A 21,414-nucleotide genomic window follows, 5' to 3' on the forward strand; every position below is an offset into this window, starting at 1 on the left:
CTAAAGTTAGCTTCCAACCTACAAGGAAAGAAAGGTTCCCCACGCAGAATCCTGCCATCTGGAAGATAAAAGGTGTCAAATTGCCCGCCCCGCCCCGCCCCTGCAACTTACGAACACGGCAAGCCCTGCAGCGCCACCTAGCCGGCCAGGAGAGGAAGTGCTCACAACCCTACTTCGTGGAGCTGTCCCTGGACCACCCGGGGCCCCGCCAGCATCCACTGAAGCCCACCCTGCTGGTCGACACCATTACATACCACCCTGAGCCTCCAGGAGCTAAGGCCTTTTCCACAACATCTGTGCTCAGCACCTCCTGGGGCTTTCCCAGTTTCTCAACCCCAGGATGGTCCACAAACCCTTTGCCTGGAAAAAAAAGGGACTGCTAGTTTGACACGTTCGAGCTCAGTCCCCCACCCCGACATCACTCCGCCCCATCCTCGCTTCTCCCCCAGAGCCTTCTATTCTAGAAAGTCAACTGCTCCCTTCCGGTCTGCATTAACAGCGTTAAGAAGCCGCCGGTGGGCATCGAGTTTTACCCCAATCCATAATTCTTAGCACCAACTCCTCCCTCTATACAAAGAAGGGCACCCCCCGCCTCCCTGAACCAGAATCTCAGGGAGTGCCCTTTTGGAAAACTTTCTCTTTCCTCCTGCGCCAGGAGGCTCCTCACCCTGACATCTCACCTCGCTAAACTTTCCTCCACCCTCCCCCTCTTGTCTTCTTTCCCTAGCCCACTCAGCTCCCTCCAGCTTCCTATTAAGTCCCCCTTTCTCCCCGAAATCCTTTCTTTCTCTGACCTGGCCATCCCTACCACCCCCCCCCCACCCGACTCCCTCTGACGTCTAGCTACTCTACGTGCTACAAAAGCTACACTCGCTCCCCTCCTGCTCTATGCCTTCCCACAGCCAGGAAGAGCAATTTATATAGGGTTAGAGCCGCATCACTGAGTTGACGTTCATCGGGACGATTCCTCCGCGGCCTCCGAAAAAGAGTTCCTCTAGGGCCTTTGGCCTTGGCTTCTCTTTCCAAACCCTCCCGAATTCAAAGTCGAAACATTGGGGTTCGGGGTGGAGGGGGCCCCGCACCCACTCCACCGCACTGTACCCCTGAAGGTCTTACAGTTCTCCGATACAGACGCAAACTTAAGGAAAATTACTGGAAATGTTTTTGATAGGGTCTCACGTTTCCAGGTAAGCCTTGGGGGCCCCCTCTTTTTGTGGGCAGGGGCCCGACCCCCACCCTGACCCCGTTTCCCGCTCTCAAAACAAAGGGAAGAAAAAAGATCCGGCGCTCCCTGGGGTGCGGCTGGCGAACGGATCTCTGCAGAGGAACCGCATAACTCTAGAAGGGCGCCGCGTCCTCCCAGAGGGCGCGGGAGGGGCGGGAGACGGGGGGGGGGGGGGAATGCACAGTCATTCTGGGGCCGTGTGCAGAAGCGCGTGACTCGGGGCGGGGGCGGCAGCAGCTGCGGCCTTGTGATTTGTTCATTGACGTCAGCGCTGCTCCGCGCTCCGCAGGGGCTCGGGCGGGAGGCTGGTTGCGCGTGCTCAGAAAGAACCCAACGGCTGTAAAATGGGGGTTGAAGCCGGGGTGGAGCCTTGGTTCTAGAAAAAAAGTGGGTCGGGGGTCAGAGCGGGAAAGCAAGAAGGGCGGGGTTATCTCTCCCCACCCCCCATATTCGGGGGAAAGGCCTTAAGAGTTTGGCCCGTCCATCCTCCCATGTACACAAGGGGAAACTGAGGCTCAGAGAGGGGAAGGGGTCAGAGGCCTCAGCCAGTCCAGTCCTCTTGTACGAGGGGGCTGGAAACAGGTCATCCCGATGCCCCTGGTCAGCGAGCTCGGGCGGCTCCTGTTACCTCCGGGCCAGACTCCGGACACTTCCTTCCTGTACAGATACCCGGGATCGGGCCCCATGTCCAGCAGCCGACGGGTGCCTGGGGCAACCCCTCCTCGCTCGCTTCCTTCAGGGCCCAGCTCAGACCCCACCTTCCCCTCCCAGGCAGCCTCCCCTCCAGCACCTGGAGGCCAGGGACCCTCCGGGGGTTGGGGTCCACCTTGTGTGTCCGAAAGGAGCAGGAGCCGGCCAGAGGAAGGCGTGGCCTTGGCCTGATGGTCACTAGGGTGGTCACAAGGTGACCTGGGCCCAGGCAGACGCCAGGCCTTTAGACCAATAGAAGGTGGTCTCTAGCTCCCAGTCCCCATTAACCTCGGGAGAGGCTCCACCCAAGCCGCTATTGGCAGTAGAAATACTCTTTACAAAATGCTGGCCAAGCCCCAGGGCCCCCATCTAGCAAGAAGGGGACACAGCCCCCCCAAGTGGCCTGTGGGCCTGGATCAAGCAAGGGGGATTCCGGGGCTGGTGCCGGGAGGAGTGAGGGGTGGGAAACAGGCATGTAAGTGCCTTCGAGGAGCCTAGCACTGCGCCTGGCACTTCTCAGACATCTTCTGGCCTCCTACAATCCTTCGAGGAAGGGATTGACATCCCCTTTTACAGTTGAGGCAACAGGTTGTGACTTTGTCGTGTATGACTCTTGGTGACTTCTATGGGGTTTCCTTGGCAAAGACATGAATGATTTACCATGTCCTTCTCCAGCTCATTTGACAGATGAGGAAACTGAGGCAGACAGGTTGAAGTGACTTGTCCAGGTTCACACAGCTTGTAAATGAGGCTGCGTTTGAACTCAGGTCTTCCTGGCTCCAGGTGTGGCCTCTCTCTACCCACTGTACCACCCGGCTGGGAAAGGCCTGAGAGTACTGGGATCAGCAAATTTGGAGTTGGAAAGGAATTTTAGTCCCCTCCAAGCCGAGTCCTCGAATTGCTTAAAAACAGGATTTTAAGGAGGGGCTCCTTGGCTTCCTCAGACAGATGGCCACGCCCAGTGAGTTCTACTCTTTTCGCAAAGTAAACAAGGGGAGGAAGAAGGGAAGGGACTCTGGGGGCCCCCAGGTGGTGTAGGAGCCGCAGGATTTGAACCCTGGACGGCTGACTCCCAAGCCAGTGTTCTGCCCACAACATTAAGATGCCTCCTCGACTAAGTAACGTCTCCATTTTACAAGTGGGGAAACTGAGGCTGGGGAAGGAACTAGCCCAAAGTCACCTGGGTGCTAAGTAGCAGACAAGATTTGAACCCATATTCTGGGTTTTGTATACATTATAATCTCAAATTTAGATAAACTCCTGGGGCTGGGAGGGATCTGACCCTAACCACGTTGCCTCCTGGCCCCCTGGGGCTGCCTGGCTGGGGAAGCCCAAAGGCCCCTTCTCAGAAAAATATTTTTAAACAATTGGAGGAAATGCTCAATTTCAGTTAGTGAAATTCACCACCTCAGATTTTCCCCACCAAAGTTCACCAACCCCCTGAGATCCACCCACAGACCCCTGCCCTGCCAAGACCCCCTGATCCACCCCAACCCCAACCCCTCCCATTTGGAATGAGAGGACAATGACTGCCCACGGTCACACAGATGGAAAGCCACGCAGGCCACAGGGCTGCGGCCCCCAGTGCTCTGCTCTGGGGGAGCAGAACGGAATGTCTGTCCGCGGCAGGGACCCCGCCCATGCTGCTGCTCTGGAGGAGGGAGGGGGATGGGCCCCTTGGCCAGGCAACGGAGGCCATTTGGGGTAAGGACGTGAGGCCCTGTACAACGGGGACAAACAAAAAACAACCAGGAGACCTTGGTAACTGGGAGGGGGAGCTGATAAACAGAGAAGACTGCAAGGCGTCCAGCCTGGGGCAGCAGCTCCAAGATGGCGCCGGCAATCACTGGGCTGGGAGCCAAGGAGCCACCACCCCTCCGCCAGCCAGCCAGCTGTCCTTAGAACCGCAACTGTGCCAGGAAGCATTGAGCAACACGTAGGAGGTGGAGGACAAGTCCCGGCTTGTTCTAGCTCCATCTTCGACATTTCTGCATTTATTTGGGGGGAGGGAGTGTTTGCACCCCAAAGCCCCAGCAGGAGCAGGGGACCCTGACCCCAGGGACAATGCTCCCCGGAGCTCCCGGTCTGGGGTCTGAGCCTTTTCTTCAGACCCTGCCTGGGCAGTTTACCCCCCATGTGACCTTGGGCACAACAAGTAGCCTCCCTGGCCTCCTGAGTGTGGCAAGGGAAAAGGTGAAAAACTGCTGGTCTTTGGATTTCCTCTATTAAAGAATTAAAAGTAGCACACGTCCTGATTAAAGATAAAGGCCATGTTTTTATTCTTCACAAGGGGATGTGGCTGGGAGGAAAGTCTAGAACTTTAGCCTCCTCATCTCCCCAAGCCAGACAAAGGAGGGTAGATGGGGTGACCCCCTGACAATGGAAAGTTCCCTTTTGGGGCGGGTGGGAAAAGCCTGGATACTTCTCAGATTCCTGAGAGTCCAGGGGGATTTTTTTGAAATGATGGTCCTGACCTTTGGGGTTATCTGTCTCCTAGCTCCAATAGCAGCCACACCTAATTGACATTCCTTCTGGTATGGAATTTTCTCTCCCCAGACTTCTTAGGTGTATCTGTGCCGATATCTAGTGGGTCTATCTAAACTTGATTCATTGAGATGTCTGTCCTGTTATCTGGTCATCTTTGGTTTTTGCTTCTCCTAAGCCCTATGTCCAGAGCATGGGGGGAGGGGAAGGCTGGATTCAGTGGCCTCTGGGGGTCCCTTCTAACTCCCGATCTTACTGGGAAAGAATCTTCTCCAAATGGCCCGCCCTGGGATTCTGTCCATGGCCATAGTGCCTCTGAGAGGGATTTTGAGTAGCCTGACATAGTGAGCCAAGGGTTAGCCATTGCCTAGTTCCCTACAAAGGACCACCTTGTGTGTGAAGCTCCAGGTCTTTAGCCCACCCGTGCTAAAAGCCAGAGGCTCAACATCTTTTCTCAATTCAGGTACCAGCCTCCTGTGCAGTCAGCAGACCAGAGACTGCACAAGAACAGGCCAGGCTGGGTCATACCTGAAGAGACTAAAGAAGGCCCTTGGGGTCTCCTTGGTTTATTTCCTCTCTTATTCTAAGGGTTTCAGTATGAGCCCCACAACTGTCTCCAAGAGAAGGAGTAGGGTTTGTGGGGAAAGGAGGCAGGGTTGCTGTTATGGAAAAGTGAAGTGAGGAGGGGGTGACTAGCAGAGGAGGAAGGAGAGCCCCTCCCCCCATCCCAGAACCCCCTGGGGCAGCCCAAGGAGAGGGGCAGGAAAATTCCCAGCTGCCTTTCAGGGAAATAATGCCCAATTACACAAGAGAAAATATTGGATTGTTCTGGCTCTGTCCTAGCAACTGGGCCATAAACCAGAGATTCTTGGCAGTGAGAAAGAGCCCACAGGAACAGAAGTGGTCGTCGCTTATGGCAACAAAAAAAGGTGGAAATATATGTGCCCAAACAGAAGAGAAACAGGAGGAAACGGCTTTGGACGCCAGGGGCCCGATGGGCCATTTCTTTGTCTAGCCATTGCCCAGCACTGCCTAGCACAGGGCAGGCACCTAACACACGAGTTTTAATCCACTGCTGGGTGGATGAAGGAGAGGAGAAGAGGGGGAGAGACAGAGAGGGACAGAAAGAGACAAAGACAGGAAAATAGAGACACAGAAAGAGACAGAGACAGGGAGAGAGAGCCAGAGAGGGAGGGAGACAGACACAGAAAGGGACAAAGAAAGACAGGGAAAGAGACAAATACAGGAAGACAGGAATAGAGAACAGAGACACAGAAAAAGAGAAGGACAGAGAGATGGAGAGACAGGAAAGCAGAGGGACACAGGAAGAGACAAAAAACAGGGAGAGACAGAGGGAGAGAGAGAAATAGAGACACAGGGAGGGACAGAAAGGAACAAAAAGAGACAAAGAGAGACAGAGAAAGGGACAGGAAAACAGACACAGGAAGAAACAGAAAGAGACAGAGAGAGACGGAGAGGGAGACAGACTCAGGGAAGAAGAGAAAGACAAAGAGGGAAAGAGAGGAACATAGAAAGACAGGGAAGGGGAGAGAGAACTGAAAGAGACAGGGAAACAGACACAAAGAGGGACAGAGAGACAGGGAGAGAACAGAGACAGCAAAAGACAAAAACAGAGAGGGAGACAGATGCAGAGAGGGACAGAGAGAAGAGACAGGGAGAGAAAAAAGACTGGAAGAAAGGGGGAGGGGAAAAGAAATTAGGAGAGAGCTGTGAGAATTAAAGGCCACACCGCCCTCTCTGGTTAATAATAATCTGATGACTCCTTTTGTTTTTCCTGGGGAAAATACGTTGTTTGTTGGGAAGCGATGGTTGCTTGGAAAAAGGAGCAATAAATAAACTCGAGTCAATGAGATAATCAAATGAGATCATTATTGTAAAGAAGTCAGCTCAGTTAGTGCCTGGCACTTAGTAGGCTCACAATAAAGATGCTTATTCCCTAGGGGAAAAAACCAAGCAGAGATGAGAGGGAGGGGTTTGTGGGGTATCAGGTGTGGGGAGGTGGGCGGAGGAAGGGCTGTCTGAAAGAGGAGAGGCCCCTCTGCGCGTTAACCCAGGATTCCTCGGGCCGGCAGGTAGAAGCCGCCTGGGGTGGGCTGGCCCCTTCCTGCAGGTGCTAGGTGCTTTCCATCCTTCCCCTCCCTTCTCCCTCCCTTCTTTCCCCGCTACCCCACTGCGCCCCCATGGCCCCAGGTCCGAATCCTCGGTAGTTTGCCTTCCAAACTGTCTCGGGGCACTCCTTGCCCCCCTTCCCTCCCATGCTCGCGTGCTTTGGGGAGCCCTGGGGGAAGGGAGCAGGAAGATAAACAGGGGAGGGATGTTTATCTTTTCACTACGGGTTTCTTCCGCCACCGGCCCTAGAATGGGCGTCCGAAGTCATTCTTTGCCTTTTAGGGGAAAATTTTAAAACTCCATACGTTCCCTTCCCCCACGCCCCACTCCCTGCTCTCCCCCTCATTCCAACAGCTGAAGAACCACCTCCCACCACGCAGCAGCTGCCAGGCTTGCAGGGAGAAAGCTGGGTAACTTTCCATCGGGAGTCAGTTTCTGCAGTTCTGAGTGGGGGAGGGAAGAGGCGGTCCCGGGAGCCGGGCTCCCAGCCGCGGCCCCGCGGAACTGGCCGGATCTCGTGGTGCTGATGTGAGAACTTGTCCCCTAGAGCCTTTCCCGTGCAGCACAGGGCGGGGCCGCTTCTCAAAATGCTGAGTGGGAATGTCATGGGGCCTGGGCCCGGATAAGAAGCCCTGCTCCGGACCTTGGCCATGGGGGTCAGGAAGCAAGGGTGGGTACCTCGAATTATCCTGGGAAGGCAGGCCCGAGAAACTTGGGATGGGCCTGCCTCCGCAGGAAGGAACTGCTATGTGCCAAGCCCTGTGCCAAGCTACTGGGGATCTAAGCATACACAAACCAGACAGTCGTTCAGTTGTGTCCGACTCTTTGTGACCCCATTTGAGGTTTTCTTAGCATAGATACTGGAGAGGCTTCCTTCTCCAGCTCATTTTACAGATGGGGAAACTGAGGCAAACAGGGTGAAGTGCCTTGCCCAGAGTCATATAGCTAGTAAGTGTTGGAGGTCAGATTTGAACTCAGGTCTTCCTGACTCCAGGCCTGGCACTCTATCCACTGAGCTTTCTCCAGACAGTCCTTATCCTCAAAGAGCTTACCCTATGGAGGGAAGAGAACACAAAAAGGGGAGCTAGAAGGAGAGGGGGAAGGGAAATGTCCTGCCTGTCACAGCATGGTTCAGAAATGGTGGCCGGGAAGTGGGGGTGGGGGAGAAGAGGGTGCTGGCAGGCAGGGCACTTTTTTCCAGTTACATGTAAGGCTAGTTTTTTTTTAGTGAGGCAATTGGGGTTAAGTGACTTGCCCAGGGTCACACAGCTAGTAAGTGTTAAGTGTCTGAGACCAGATTTGAACTCAGGTACTCCTGAATCCAAGGCCAGTGCTCTATCCACTGTACCACCAAGCTGCCCCAAGGCTAGTTTTTAACATTCATTTTTATAAGATCTTGAGTTCCAAATTGTTCTCCCTTCCCTCCCCTTTCCCTTACTCGGAAAGCAATCTGATATAGGTTATCACATTGATATAGATACAGTTACACTGAACAGATTTCCACATTAGTCATGTTGTGAAAGAAGAATCAGAACAAAAGGGAAAAACCTCAAGAAAGAAAAACAAACAAACAAAAGAAAAAGTGAAAATAATATGTTTCAATCTGCGTTCAGATTCCACAGTTCTTTTTTCTGGATGTGCAGAACATTTCCCATCATGAGTCCTTTGGAATGGTCTTAGATCATTGCATTGCTGAGAAGAGCCAAGTCTATCACAGCTGATCATCGCACAGTGTTCTCCTGGTTCTGGACAGCATGGTTTATGGACCAAGATTTTAAAGATTGGCTTTTGCCCAGGGCAGGGTCCTGCCCATCCTTGCTTAAAGTCAATCCCTCCTTGCTGCTATATTCAGTAACAGTCTTCATGAGCTGTTGGGGCCCCCAAATCACTCCCCTGGTGGCCAACTTCCCTTTGCTCCAGTTTGTCCAGATCAATGAGCAAGCATTCATTAAGCCCCTACTGTTTGCCTGGCAACGTGTTAGGCGCTGGGGGTAGATAGAGGCAGAAGTTTAACAGTCCCTGCATTAGAGCTTACATCTAATTGGGGGAGACACATGTGACGTATACTCTTTGGTTTTGGGGGTTTTTGGTGGGGCAGTGAGGGTTAAGTGACTTGCCCAGGGTCACACAGCTAGTAAGTGTCAAGTGTCTGAAGCTGGATTTGAACTCAGGTCCTCCTGACTCCAGGGCCGGTGCTTTATCCACTGTGACACCTAGCTGCCCCCTGACATATACTGTGGAAAGGAGAATTCTTCATTTGGGCTTTTCACCCTGATCGAGGAGGCCAAACTCAGGACAAAGAGAATTAAAAGGATTTTATTCTAAGTACATCAAGGTAGCAACACATTGGGCTGATCACTGAAGAATACCCATTGTAATATGGACTGCCTAAACCTTAGGCATCCAGATTGTGTCAAAGTTCCAGCGATGTCCTTACATTCCTACCCTTAAAATAATGAGATTAGCTTGAGCTGAACCACACCTGTCCTCCCACCCAGGGGTGGTGCCTTGTGCAAGGCCCAGCCCAAGCTAGACCTCAGCTCTAGTGTCCTTAACCCCTTCCATTGGGACTCATGCCTTGAAGGGCAAACCAGCCACAATGAAGTGGCTTTTCCTTGCTCGGATTGCCAAGGGCCACTGTGGTCTCATGACCAGGCCTTGCTACCCCACCTATCTCTTCCCCCTCCTCCTAAAACTAGAAAAACTTTTTCATGGGTCTCTTTGGTTGGGAAAATCCACTGGACATCCTCTAGGATGGCAGGTCTGTTACCCTCTTATCTCAGTTAAAGATGCTTTATTCCTCAATTCATGACTTTGATTTATTTTAAGACTTGACATCAGGGGGCAGCTAGGTGGCGCAGTGGATAGAGCACCAGCCCTGGAGTCAGGAGTATCTGAGTTCAAATCCGGCCTCAGACACTTAACACTTACTAGCTGTGTGACCTTGGGCAAGTCACTTAGCCCCAGTTGCCTCACAAAAAAAAAAAAAAAGACTCGACATTAGCAATGGCTTCAAGGTGGGGACAGACTTTAAGACAATCCAGAGAGGTCCACCTCAGCAGAAGAGGCTGAGCCCTCGCATCTCAGTTCCTCCCCAAGGTAGCAAGAATGTGACAATTTGCCAGTAGGGGTAGGTGACAAAGAGTAGGTAATACAAAAGTTGCAGACTTGGTGTCCCCTTGGTGTCCCCAGAGCTTCTCCAACACTGGCTGATAAGTAGGGCCGGGGACAATGGGATCCTGAGTCAACATGGCTCTCACCATGGACAATAAGAAGAATAGCTGGGGCAACTAGGTGGAGCCGGCCCTGGAGTCAGGAGGACCTGAGTTCAAATCCGCCCTCAAGCACTTAACACTTACTAGCTATGTGACCCTGGGCAAGTCACTTAACCCCAATTGCCTCACCAAAAAAAAAGAACAGCTAACATTTCTATAGCACGGGCCATGTGCCAGCCACTGTGCAAATGTTCTCTCATTTGATCCTTATGACAACCCTTCCAGGTAGGTGTTCTCATCATGCCCATTTTACAGATGAGGAAACTGAGGCAGACACAGAGCACTTATAAGGTGAATGGGATTATGGGGGAAACCAGAGATTCTGAGAGGCGGAGGTGAGGATCCAAGTGTGGGGGTCATCAGCCAGTGGGTCCAAAGGGCCAGGGTGGGAGATAGCATGTCAGGTGGGAGGAACAGCCAGAAGGCCAGCCTGGCCCACAGGGGAGTCACAGATAGGCCAAGAAGGTGCTGCCCAGCCCCTTCCCCTCTTTGGAGATGGGGAACTCTGGGTATGTTGTGCCCACTGAACCAGCAGACTTGGCCAGGGAATTGGCTAGTTAGGCAGTCCTGCTTTTCCCCTCCAGCTTTTAAAATCTTTGTTACAAGGGATGGCCTGCTGGGCAGGAGAGGCCAGAGTGAAGTCTTCGGAAGGAGTGGTGTCAGAATCAGCTATCAGTAAAAACAAGATTTCAAATAAAATAAACTGAGGCAGCCGCCGCAGAGATCATGGTCAGAGGAATTCTTACCCTGGCTGTGAACAGACCCAACAAACTGAGGGCCACTGTGAATACTAGAACTTGATTCTCAGCATGGGAGGCAGCCAGGGTTAGTGGGAAAGAGGTGGGACAGGAGACCGGAGGGCATTTGTTCCAGTACTAGCTCTGCTGTGTGGCCTGGACAAGTGCCTTAGTTTCTCTGAGCTTCAGTTTTGTCCTTCGTAAAGTGGGGGAGTTGGTGTAGAAGACCTCTAAGGTCCTTCACAGGCTACATCTCTGAGCCTGGGATTTTAGCGCAATATTTGACCTGTCACCCCTGAGAGGCCCCTGAGTGAAAATCATCAGGGGCTGGGGGAGGAGGGAAGGAAGGAGAGAGAGACGGAGAAGACAAGCTGGAAAGCATTTTAAAGGAAGTTTTGACTGATCGGAGGGACACAATCAATCAACAAGCACTTATTAACCACCCACTATGCACCAGGCCTTAGGGAAACAATGAGGAAAGATGCTGTGGACAGGCAAGGGGACCCCAACCCCCATCTCATCAGCTATTCAAGGAATGAAGACTAACAAAGTCCTAAGCAAAGGAAAGGCATCGTAGGAAAGTGGTTAGAGTGCTTGGCTCGGAGACACCTACTGTGTGCCAGGCTTGGCGTCAGGAGAATGTGGTCTTGTCTAGCCTCTGACACTGACTGTGGGCAGGTCCTACAACCCCTCCTAGTTTCCATTTTCCGGGCATGGATTATAGACAGACTGCATCCATGGAGGGAGGGCCCCTCCCCTAGGATCACTGAAGCCTACAAAATCACAGGGCATGGGTATACTGAAGGGCCTCTGACGCTGGGATGTTTCCATACTCCCAATCCTTTCATCAGAAATGCCAGCATGGAAAACCTTAGAACCAATGAATCACAAACCGGTTCTGGCTTCTTGGGTTTCTGTGTTGCCAGCCCCATGATCTCTCTCATGTGGGGGAGGGGTTTGCCCTGCTTCAAACTACAACAACAAGTTTATCTTAGTTGTCATCACGAGAAATAAGGTGGCCTGCTGCCTGTCTCTACCGCTCAGCCGAGTTTGGGAAAGGAGCGTTGGGGGCAGAGAGGAGGTAGAGCTTTGTCACTTCCTCCCTTTGGAATCTAGGCCAGAGCTTGTTGCACTTTTTCCACTCACCACCCCGGGTACATAGGTATATAAGATAGGTACACACAACCTTTTACTGCTGCCACATTTTTCATGACCCCATCTGGGGTCGAGACCCACAGTTAAGAAGCTTTGATCCAGGCCAAGTTCCTTCCCAACTCCCTGCCTCAGTTTCCCCCTCTGTAAAATGGGGGGGGTGGGGCATTGTACTAGGAATTAGGAACCTTTAGATTTCAGAGAATCAGTGAACTTGAATGGGAAAAAATGTTCCCCTTTCTTTTCAGTATCTTTGGTTTCTTTTGCAAGCCGTGTCTTTAATTTTATGTCCTCAGGAACACGATTCTGAAAAGGTGCCCCTCTGTATACTTTCAAACAGGTGAAGAAGCCCCTGGCCTGAAGGTCACCGAGAGCAGTCCTCTCCAGGTCTAAAACTGTGCTCAGTGGTTGCCTCACCACCTATGGCTTGTCTGAAGACAGGGGCCTAGGACCTGCTCCAAAGAAGGAGGTACAGGCTGCCTGGCTGCCAAATGTGCTGCTGAATCCAGCAGGAGTCCCCTTAGGTGTCCTAGACTGGACCCTTCTCTGCCCCACAGCTGCCCCTTCGGCCTGAGTCCAGGCCTGGCCTTCCAAGGCTATCTGCCTGCTCCGCCCTCCCTCCTGCTATCCCTCAGTCCAGAAGGGCCTGAATCTCCCAGCATTCCGTGATATCGGTTCTGACCTTGTTTCCTCTTTACCTGTTCCGTGCTTGGACGCTATGCTGAGCACCAGGGGCACAAAGATAGAAGACGGTGCCTGCCCTCAGGAAGCCTGAAGTCCAAGGGAGAAATGAGAGATCCCCTGATAACAAGAGTATCTACAAATCATAACGAGGTAATTTGGGGAAGAGGGTGGAAATCAAGCTTAGGCCTGGTGATGAGGCAATGAGCCTCAAAGGGAGGGCAACCTACATTATCCAAACATCCGTCAGAGTCATGCTCTCACAGATCTCATCGGGGTCCCCAGGCCCATGGGAGCAAAACAAGCCTGTGGCCCACCCTGCTTGACCAGTCCATTTCCCACTTCTCCCCAAACAATCCCTGTAGGCGCCCTTACTTCCAGCTCCTTGGCCTGGCATTCAGGGCCCTCTACAACCTCGCTACCTCCTACTTATCCGGCTTCATCCCATACGGCTCCTTCCATGCACTTTGCTTTCCAGCCAAACTGGAAACAATTCTCACCTGTGCTCTCCTGTCCCAGAGCCTTTGCCGGGTCTGTTCCCTCCTTGCAACATGAATTGCTATGTATCTTTTTAAATAATATTTTATTTTTTCCAATTATATGTAAAGACAATTTTCTTTTTTTTGTTTTTGCAGGGCAATGAGGGGGTTAAGTGACTTGCCCAAGGCTACACAGCTAGTAAGTGTCCAGTGTCTGAGGCCAGATTTGAACTCAAGTCCTCCTGATTCCAGGGCTGGTGCTTTATCCACTGTACCACCTAGCTGCCCCCCCTTGCTGTGTATTCTTTTTTGTTTGTTTATTTGTTTTGTTTTTTGTTTAGGCAATTGGGGTTAAGTGACTTGCCCAGGGTCACACAGCTAGTAAGTGTTAAGTGTCTGAGGCCGGATTTGAACTCAGGTCCTCCTGACTCCAGGGCGGGTGCTCTATCCACTGTGCCACCTAGCTGCCCCGCTGTGTATTCTTTTTTTTTTTTTTTTTTGCGGGGCAATGGGGGTTAAGTGACTTGCCCAGGGTCACACAGCTGGTAAGTGTCAAGCGTCTGAGGCCGGATTTGAACTCAGGTACTCCTGAATCCAGGGCCGGTGCTTTATCCACTGCACCACCTAGCTGTGTCCCCCCCCCCCCCCCCCCCCCCCCCGTGTATTCTTAAAAGGTGACTTCAAAGCCTACCACCTCCAGAGCGGCTTCCCTGTTCTCCAGGCCCCATCTCCACCTTGGTCCAGACCTTCCTCTTCAGATCTTAGATATTCACTGAGTAATATTGGGTGTAACAGATATCTGGGTCAGGGTCATTCTACTGGACTGTAAGCCCACTGAGGGCAAGGGTCAGGATCTTACTGAGAAATGCAAATTGGGAATTCTGTTTACTCAGTATTATCAGACTTGATTTTTAGCTGAAGCCTGCTATGAATGATTAAACCTAACTAAATTAGCTTGTATTAGTAATTTGTTATTCTTTAACTTCCCCACTCAGGTGAACCCAAGTTGCTTCTTTTGTTAGATTCCCCTTTTTTGTGAGTCAAAGTTCCGTTTTGGGGCAGCTAGGTGGACACTTGACACTAGCTGTGTGACCCTGGGCAAGTCACTTAACCCTCATTGCCCCGAAAAACAACAACAACAACAAAGTTCCCCTTTTTCATGGGAGCTAATTTCTCATTTGGACTCATGGGAAATCACCAACTTTGCACAAATGCTAAACTCCCAATGCTGATGTTAAAGCTTACTAAACAACAGGCTTTCAGAATGTCTGGCCAATCAGAGAAAAGGGTGTTCCCTACTCAGAGGTCATACAACTTTCCAGTTCCCCATTCCCAGAAAGAGGCTCCCTGTTTCTAACCTATTTCCAGCCACAATTTCCTTATTCTCGTCCTTGTTCAGGATGCCCCAGATCTGTTAGCCCATTTCGTGACAAATGGATACAACCTGTGCCAACCAACCAGGCATGAGTAACATCCATGTTACTCCAGATTCTGTCACTCGTCTTGGTTCCTCTTTGTGGACCATAAGAATGCTTTATAAAGTCTCTATGGGCTTCTTGGTTACTGAGGAACCTCGGACCCCATTTCTTGGCAATAACTAGCCTTGCTAATAGGTTGCTGGGGGCTCTATATGGCACAGAGTGCTGGGCCTGGAGTCTGAAGAAGAGCTTGGTTTAAATTTGGCCTCAAAGGGGCAGCTAGATGGTGCAGTGGATAGAGCACTGGCCCTGGATTCAGGAGTACCTGAGTTCAAATCTGGCCTCAGACACTTGACACTTACTAGCTGTGTGACCCTGGGCAAGTCACTTAACCCCAATTGCCTCACTAAAAAACAAAAACAAAAACATAAATTTGGCCTCAGACACTTGGGCTGGGTGATCCTGGGCAAGTCACTTCCCCCTGTTTGCCTCAGTTTCCTCATCTGTAAAATGAGCTGGAGAAGGAAATGGTAACTACTCCAGTATTTTTATTTATTTATTTAATTTTGCAGGGCAATGGGGTTAAGTGACTTGCCCAGGGTCACACAGCTAGTAAGTGTCAAGTGTCTGAGGCCGGATTTAAACTCAGCTACTCCTGAATCCAGGGCTGGTGCTTTTTCCACTGCGCCACCTAGCCACCCCCTACTCCAGTATTTTTGCCAAGAAAACCCCAAATAGGGTAAAAAAGTTAGACATGACTAAAAATGAAACACATTCAGAACGTTGTTGCCTCAGTTTATCTTTACTGCAGATTTCAATTGCCACCATATCTCAGCTTGCTACCTGCACCAGTGTCTAGCCCAGAGCTCTGCAGATAAGAGGGGCTTAATAACTTCCTGTTGATTTATAGAACAGAGCCTGTTGACAGGACTTAGCCTAAGACCCCAGTCTTAGGCAACAAGATTTTTCCTCTGTTGAAATTACTGGCCCATATGGGAACCTAAGCTTCAGCACTGACCCAGCTCCCAGCAACCTCTAACATGCTGAAGTCACCAGCCCTGTACAGCCTCAGGCCCTCATGAACCCCAGATTCTCTGCCCCTCCCAAGGACTGCAGATGGACATCTCTGTCCCACTCTGCAGACTGTTTGTCTCCTGGCTGCAATGACGCTCTGTCCTCTGGTTAAAAATAGAGCCTGTTCTGGGAGCTGCCAGTGCCTGGGGAGTGGGGGACAATGCCAAGGGGAGAGAGGCAGAGACTGGGGGAGGACAGATTGGGCTCCTGGGTCAGGGTCCCCTCCCTGCTGCCTCCAGAGAAGCAGTTCTTAGCTGGTGGGTAAGGCCCAGTAAGGGGTCTCACTGGCTCTCTATCGCAGGATAATAATTAATAATAATAATAATAATAATAATAAACATTTCCATGGGCTGGGCCCTGTGGTAACTGCTTTACAATCATTATTTCATTTCGTCCTCAAGATAGCACTGAGAGGTAGGTGTTATTACTCTCATTTTACAGATAAAGAAACTGAGACGGAGGTTAGATAGATGACTTGCCCAGGGTCACACAGCTAGGAAGTGTCTGAAGCTGGAATTGAATTCAGGTCTTCCTGACTCCAGGTGGGATTGGTTCCCCCATAAATCCTATCATTGACTCTACACCTGGAGACCCCACAGAGAGTCCCGTGTTAGCTGAAGAGCAATAGAAGGCACTGGTTCTGAGCTCCTGCCTATGAAGCCTGCTGCTTAGATAACTTTGGGCAAGTCGTTTTGCTTCTGTTTCCCCATCTGTACAGGAGGAGGCTGAGCTAGCCGCCTTTGTGGCCCCTTCCAGCCATAGATCTCGGAGCCCCTGAACCCCTGATCTTACCCTGCTTCCCCCCCCCTCCCCCGCCAGTGTCAGTGCAGGGAAGGAAGCCAGCCTGGCCCCTCCCCCCTGCCCGGGTCTGGGCGCAGGGCCCTGGGGTTGGCTCTGCCAGCCCTCACTCCCCGCAGCCTGTCTCCTCTTTTGTAAAATGAGGGGCTTGGACCTGACGCCCTGCGTGGTCCCTCCAGGCCAGCTCCAGAGCCTTATCCGGAGTCCCTGGTTCCCTTTTTGTCCCCCGATCGGTGTCCTCGTGTCCTTTGTTCCTCTTAGCCCCCACAAGGGCCCTCCCCCGCTTTGCTGCATTGCAGAGGTTTTAATTGCAGGGGCCGGCCAGAGAAAGGAGAGTGGGGCTCCCACGCCATCTGCTGGTCAGACGCAGCGTAGCAAGCCCTGCCGCCCACACCGTCTGTCTTCCTTGAAACGGCTTCGGGGCCCCTCTCATGCAGGGCGGGGCTCTCTGTGGGCTAGGCACCACAAAACCCGACTGCACAGAAAGCTCTCCGTGCCTCGCCTTCCTTTCAGAGACCCCGGAAGGGGCTCCTGGGGAGTCCAGTCCAGCTGGCTGGATCAGGGGCTCCTCGTGGGGGTGGGTGGGTGGGTGGGGGTGTCAATCTATGGACTTGGTTTTAAAAACATTCCAATCTCTGTGTCTCCATATTTTTGGTTTCCTCTGTCCTCTGGTATGGCTTTTATGTTGTGCATTTAGATACACGATTCTAGGACAGGTCTGTAGCTGCCACTGAGTGGGTAGGAACTACCACAGAGTGGTCCTAAGCTTTACCCCAGGTATTCTAATAGCAACGGAAAAGATGCTGAAGGAAAACAAGTCTTGATTTCTTATAAAAACACGATTCTGAGAATGAGCTCCTAGACTGCTCCGGGGGCACCCAGACAAAAGGCTGACCAAGCCCTGGCCCCCAGTTCTCCCCGTTAGGATTGTAGAGGGCTCCAACAATGCCATTGGGTTGAGAGCTGTCAGTCAGTGCTATTAGGTGCCAGGTGCTCTTCTGCATATGGGGGGGAGGGAAAGAGAGGGAGGGAGGGGGAGAGAGGGAGGGAGGGGGAGGGAGACAGACAGACAGACAGAGGAGGAAGGGAGGGAGAGAGAGAGAGGGAGAGAGACAGACAGACAGACAGAGGAGGGAGGGAGGGAGACAGAGACAGAGAACCTGTGTATGCAATAGGGGCCCCCAGACCCCTCTAATGATGTCACTTCTTGCTTGACTTTTATCAATAACCCATCAAAGAAGGGCTGCCTTAGGCATCTAGTCCTGTGGGACCTGTGTCTACACTGGTCTTCTCTGCTCCCCTTATTGGGAAGGTCCTCCTACCCCCCTCCCCATCCTGCTTCTCTAGGAAGCCCGCCCTGTCACTCTGCCAGCATGAACCTCTCTCCTTTCTGAATGAAGCCATTGTCTGTAGTAGACATCTGGGAGATGGGAATCTTAGAAACTTTGAGTCAGGAGGACCACAGTGGTCATTTGGTCTATCCCTGGAGGTGTGAGTCATCTTGGCAACATTCCAGACAACGACGCCCCCCCCCCCCCCAAGTACCAGGGCTCCCTGAGCCTGGGCCAACAGAGCCCATCTTGTTGTGAAGTTTAATTTAATTGGGCAAACATTTATTAAGTGCTTTGTGGTAACAAAAAAAGTGCCTTGTACTGGGTGCTAGCAGCTGCCCTGGGCCCTAACCCCACCTTCCATAGGCTTTCTGGGACCCCCCTCCCCAACCCCCAATGCCTTTCCTCTGGGATTAGCTCCAATCTGCACTTTATGGATCTTATATGTGTGTGCACACATACACATACACGTACACATATATTTCAAGTGCTGTCTCCCCCACCAGAACTTGAGCTCTCTGGGGGTAAGGGTGTTTTGTGCCTGGCACAGAGTCAGCTCTTAGATGATCCCTGAGGGACTGGGAGGGTCAGGGGAGGCTCTGTGTTGGAGGGGAGGCTGCTAATGGGCCAAGATGAGGAGGGGATGCCTTCCCCAATGGGGGGCAGACTAGTAAAGTCAGTAGGGCAGGTGAGGAATGACTGGGTTGAGGTGCCCCTGGCGGTTCCGAGGTAGAAGGAGGATGGTCAATAAGGTTGGGAAGGTATATTGAGGGCCTTAAAGCCAAGCACCTGAGATTGCGGCTCACCCATGGGAGCCCCCCCAGGCTTCTTGAATAAGGAATGATGCAGTGGGAGGAGGCTCAGGAAGCCATCCCAAACCTTGGTGGCCCGAAGATACACATGATTGACTTGGCCAAGCAAGGGGCTTATCCAAAGCTAGGGCTACTTAGCATAGGAGGTAACAGGTATTAATCACAGCTCATGGATACACATGTGGGGGTCTTCGAAGTCAGGTGAACATCAAACCTTGTCTCCCTTTGTCCACAGGGTTGGCCAGACCAGTGACATGCCCCGAGGTCTTCAGCAGGGCCTGGCCGGCTCCCATGGGTAAGCGCAAACTCAGGTGCCTGGCTTTTAAGGCCCTCAATATACCTTCCCAACCTTATGCAAAACATATTTCCATATCACTCATGTTGCAAAAGAAAATACACATACATACAACACATTAATTGTCTTGGATAATTGTCTTGATCTGAGTAGTCAAGTCTTTCACAGTTGATCATTATTACAGTGTTGAAGTTACTTTGTAATGTTTAATGTGATTGAACTTATATAACCTATATCAGATTGCTTGCTGTCTTGGGGAGGGGGGAGGGAAGGAAGGGAAGGAGAAAAATTTGGAACTTGAAATCATAAAAATAAATGTTGAAAACGATCTTTACGTGTAACTGGAAAATAATAAAATACTTTTATGAAGTTCCTTTGTACAATGTTCTCCTGGTTCTGCTCACTTCCCTTTGTATCAGTCCTAAACGTCTTCCCAGGCTTTTCTGGAACTGTGCCCTTTATAATTTCTTATAGCAAAATAGTATTCCATCATAATCATATACCACAAGACAATTGCAAAGGACTCATGATGAAAGATGCTCTCTACCTGCAGAAAAACAACTGTTGGAGTCTGAATGATGCAGATCAAAGCAGATGAATTTCCTTTATTTCCCTTTCCTTTTCTTTTTTTGGGGGGGGGGAGGGGGGCAGGCAATGAGGGTTAAGTGACTTGCCCAGGGTCACACAGCTAGTAAGTGTCAAGTGTGAGGCTGGATTTAAACTCAGGTCCTCTTGAATCCAGGGCTGGTGCTTTATCCACTGTGCCACCTAACTGCCCCTCACTTTACTTTTTCATGGTATTTTTGGTGTTTCTCTTTGTTCTGTGTTTTCTTTCACAACATGATTAATATAGAAATATGTTTTGCACGATTGCTCATGTATAACCTATTTTAAGTTGTTTACCATCTCAGGGAAGAGGGAGGGGAGAGAGGGAGAGAACTTGGAACTCAAAATTGAAAAAATGAATATTAAAATCGGTTTTACACGTAATTTGAAAAAACAAGCTGTTATTTAAAAGTTCCCACAACTTGTTCAGCCATCATTCAAGATTTCTGATGGTTTTTTGTGTAACCAGCAATTGGTTGGATGGAGCTGAGCTGGTGAGTTTAAGCTAAGGGCTACCTCCCTCTTAACAGTGACCAAGGACACAGACTTCCTTCTGGGCACTAAGACCTTATACTCCTAGAGCAAGATATTGGAGGGGAAGATGAAGATGATTCTAGCTCTCTTGGAGACTGGAAAGAAGTTGATCCTTGCAGGCCCCTGGAGCCTGCCTCTCTCCGTGTCCCTCCTCCTGCAGAGCTCCTCGTCTTCACAGAGGTGAGCTGAGCCTCAGACCACCTCTCTCCATGTCCTTCCCAAACTCTGTCTATGCATTTTGGCAGCCCATGTGGGCACACCCGACATAGGCGTCTCACAAAAGTCAGTCAGCCCCTTGAAGGTGGGGCCTCTTTGCCTTTGCTATTGTATCTTCGGCACTTAGCACAGTGCTTTGTCCATGGCCGGAGTTTGGTTAGTGGACTTTAAACTCATCCATTCCTTTTTCTCCACCAGAAGACAGAGGGTTGGTCTCTCTCTCCCAGCTCTGAAATCTCTGATCACACAATTTGAGGGTTGCAAGAGACCTCAGTGGCTTCTATCCAGCCCACTCACCAATGAATTCCCACCATCATAGACCCAACAGATGGTCAGCCAGCCAGCCAGCCAGCAGCCAAGTGCTACTCCTGCTCCGGTCTAACTAGAGTCTCCTCCAGGGCAGAGCACCGGGCTGCTGTGGCTTGGTCCTGGGCAGCACATCTAGTGCAGGAAGGGATGGGAGAGAGGGCTTAAATCCTTGCCTTCATCTTACAGGTGAGGAAATGGAGGTGTTAAGGGTTAAAATTCTAGCTAAACTGTCTAAAATATCTAATGAGTGGTCGCCAATAAATTATAAGCTTTAGCAAGAGTTAGGTTTTTAAGTATTTATTAAGGAGAATAAGAATTTGGTAAAGAGAGAGAGAAAGGCCTAGATTCCTATCTATTAAAGGGAGAGCGCATTTCTAGCTCCACTCTCCACCAGAGTCCAAAGGAAAGAGCCCGAGACTGAGCGCCAGTCTCTTCCTTCCTCCTCCCACTAGCCCGCGTCACTTCCTGACTCCTGGTCTTGCCCTCAAAGACCTTCCCTTCATGGGCAGAACTCTTCTACAGTAAGTATCCAGCAGGTGGCGTCATTCCAATCGTTACAGAGGCCCAGGGAGTTGGAGTCACTTGCCCAAGGTCATTATGGAGAGAATAGAGCGGTAACTAGATGGCTCAGTGAATCCATAGGGTCTGGGCCACAGAATCATGAAGACCTGAGTGGGAATCGTGCCGCACTTTTGTAAAGAAGACCTGGGTTCAAATCCTGCCTCTTCCCAGTGCATTGCTGGTGGGCAGGTCACTGAGGCTCTCTTTGCCTAAGCTGCCTCTGGCATATGGATGCCGGCAGGCAGCGTCTTCCTCGGAGACCAGAAGGGCTGCATTTCTTTGTTTTGTTTTGTTTTGGTGAGGCAATGGGGGTTAAGTGACTTGCCTAGGGTCACACAGCTAGTAAGTGTTATGTGTCTGAGGCCAGATTTGAACTCAGGTCCTCCTGACTCCAGGGCCAGTGCTCTATCCACTGCACCACCTAGCTGCCCCAGGGCTGCATTTCTAATGTTGGACTGGGCTGATGGATTGATTTGGCTGAAATGGGGTCTCCCCCTTTTATCCTTTGTTATAAGAAATGTCTCTCCAAGAGTGGAAGAGGGCAGGGGGATATCCTGGGGAAGGAAGATGATGAGGCTGACTACAACAGCAGTAACGTTTAAGTATA

General features: G+C 51.2%; 1 long non-coding RNA gene across 2 annotated transcripts; it reads left to right on the forward strand.

The window, feature by feature from the left end:
- The first annotated feature begins 438 nt into the window (after positions 1–438).
- Positions 439–19,896, forward strand: LOC122730433. 2 transcript variants are annotated; one of them, XR_006353506.1, is made up of 4 exons: positions 439–1,187; positions 12,034–12,527; positions 18,522–18,581; positions 19,718–19,896. It is a non-coding gene; the product is annotated as an uncharacterized LOC122730433 (long non-coding RNA). The 2 variants fall into 2 exon arrangements; XR_006353505.1 differs by lacking the exon at positions 19,718–19,896 and having other exon boundaries at positions 18,522–18,708.
- Positions 19,897–21,414: the final 1,518 nt, after the last annotated feature.

Source organism: Dromiciops gliroides, chromosome 6 (assembly GCF_019393635.1).
Source record: "Dromiciops gliroides isolate mDroGli1 chromosome 6, mDroGli1.pri, whole genome shotgun sequence".
Taxonomy (NCBI): domain Eukaryota; kingdom Metazoa; phylum Chordata; class Mammalia; order Microbiotheria; family Microbiotheriidae; genus Dromiciops; species Dromiciops gliroides.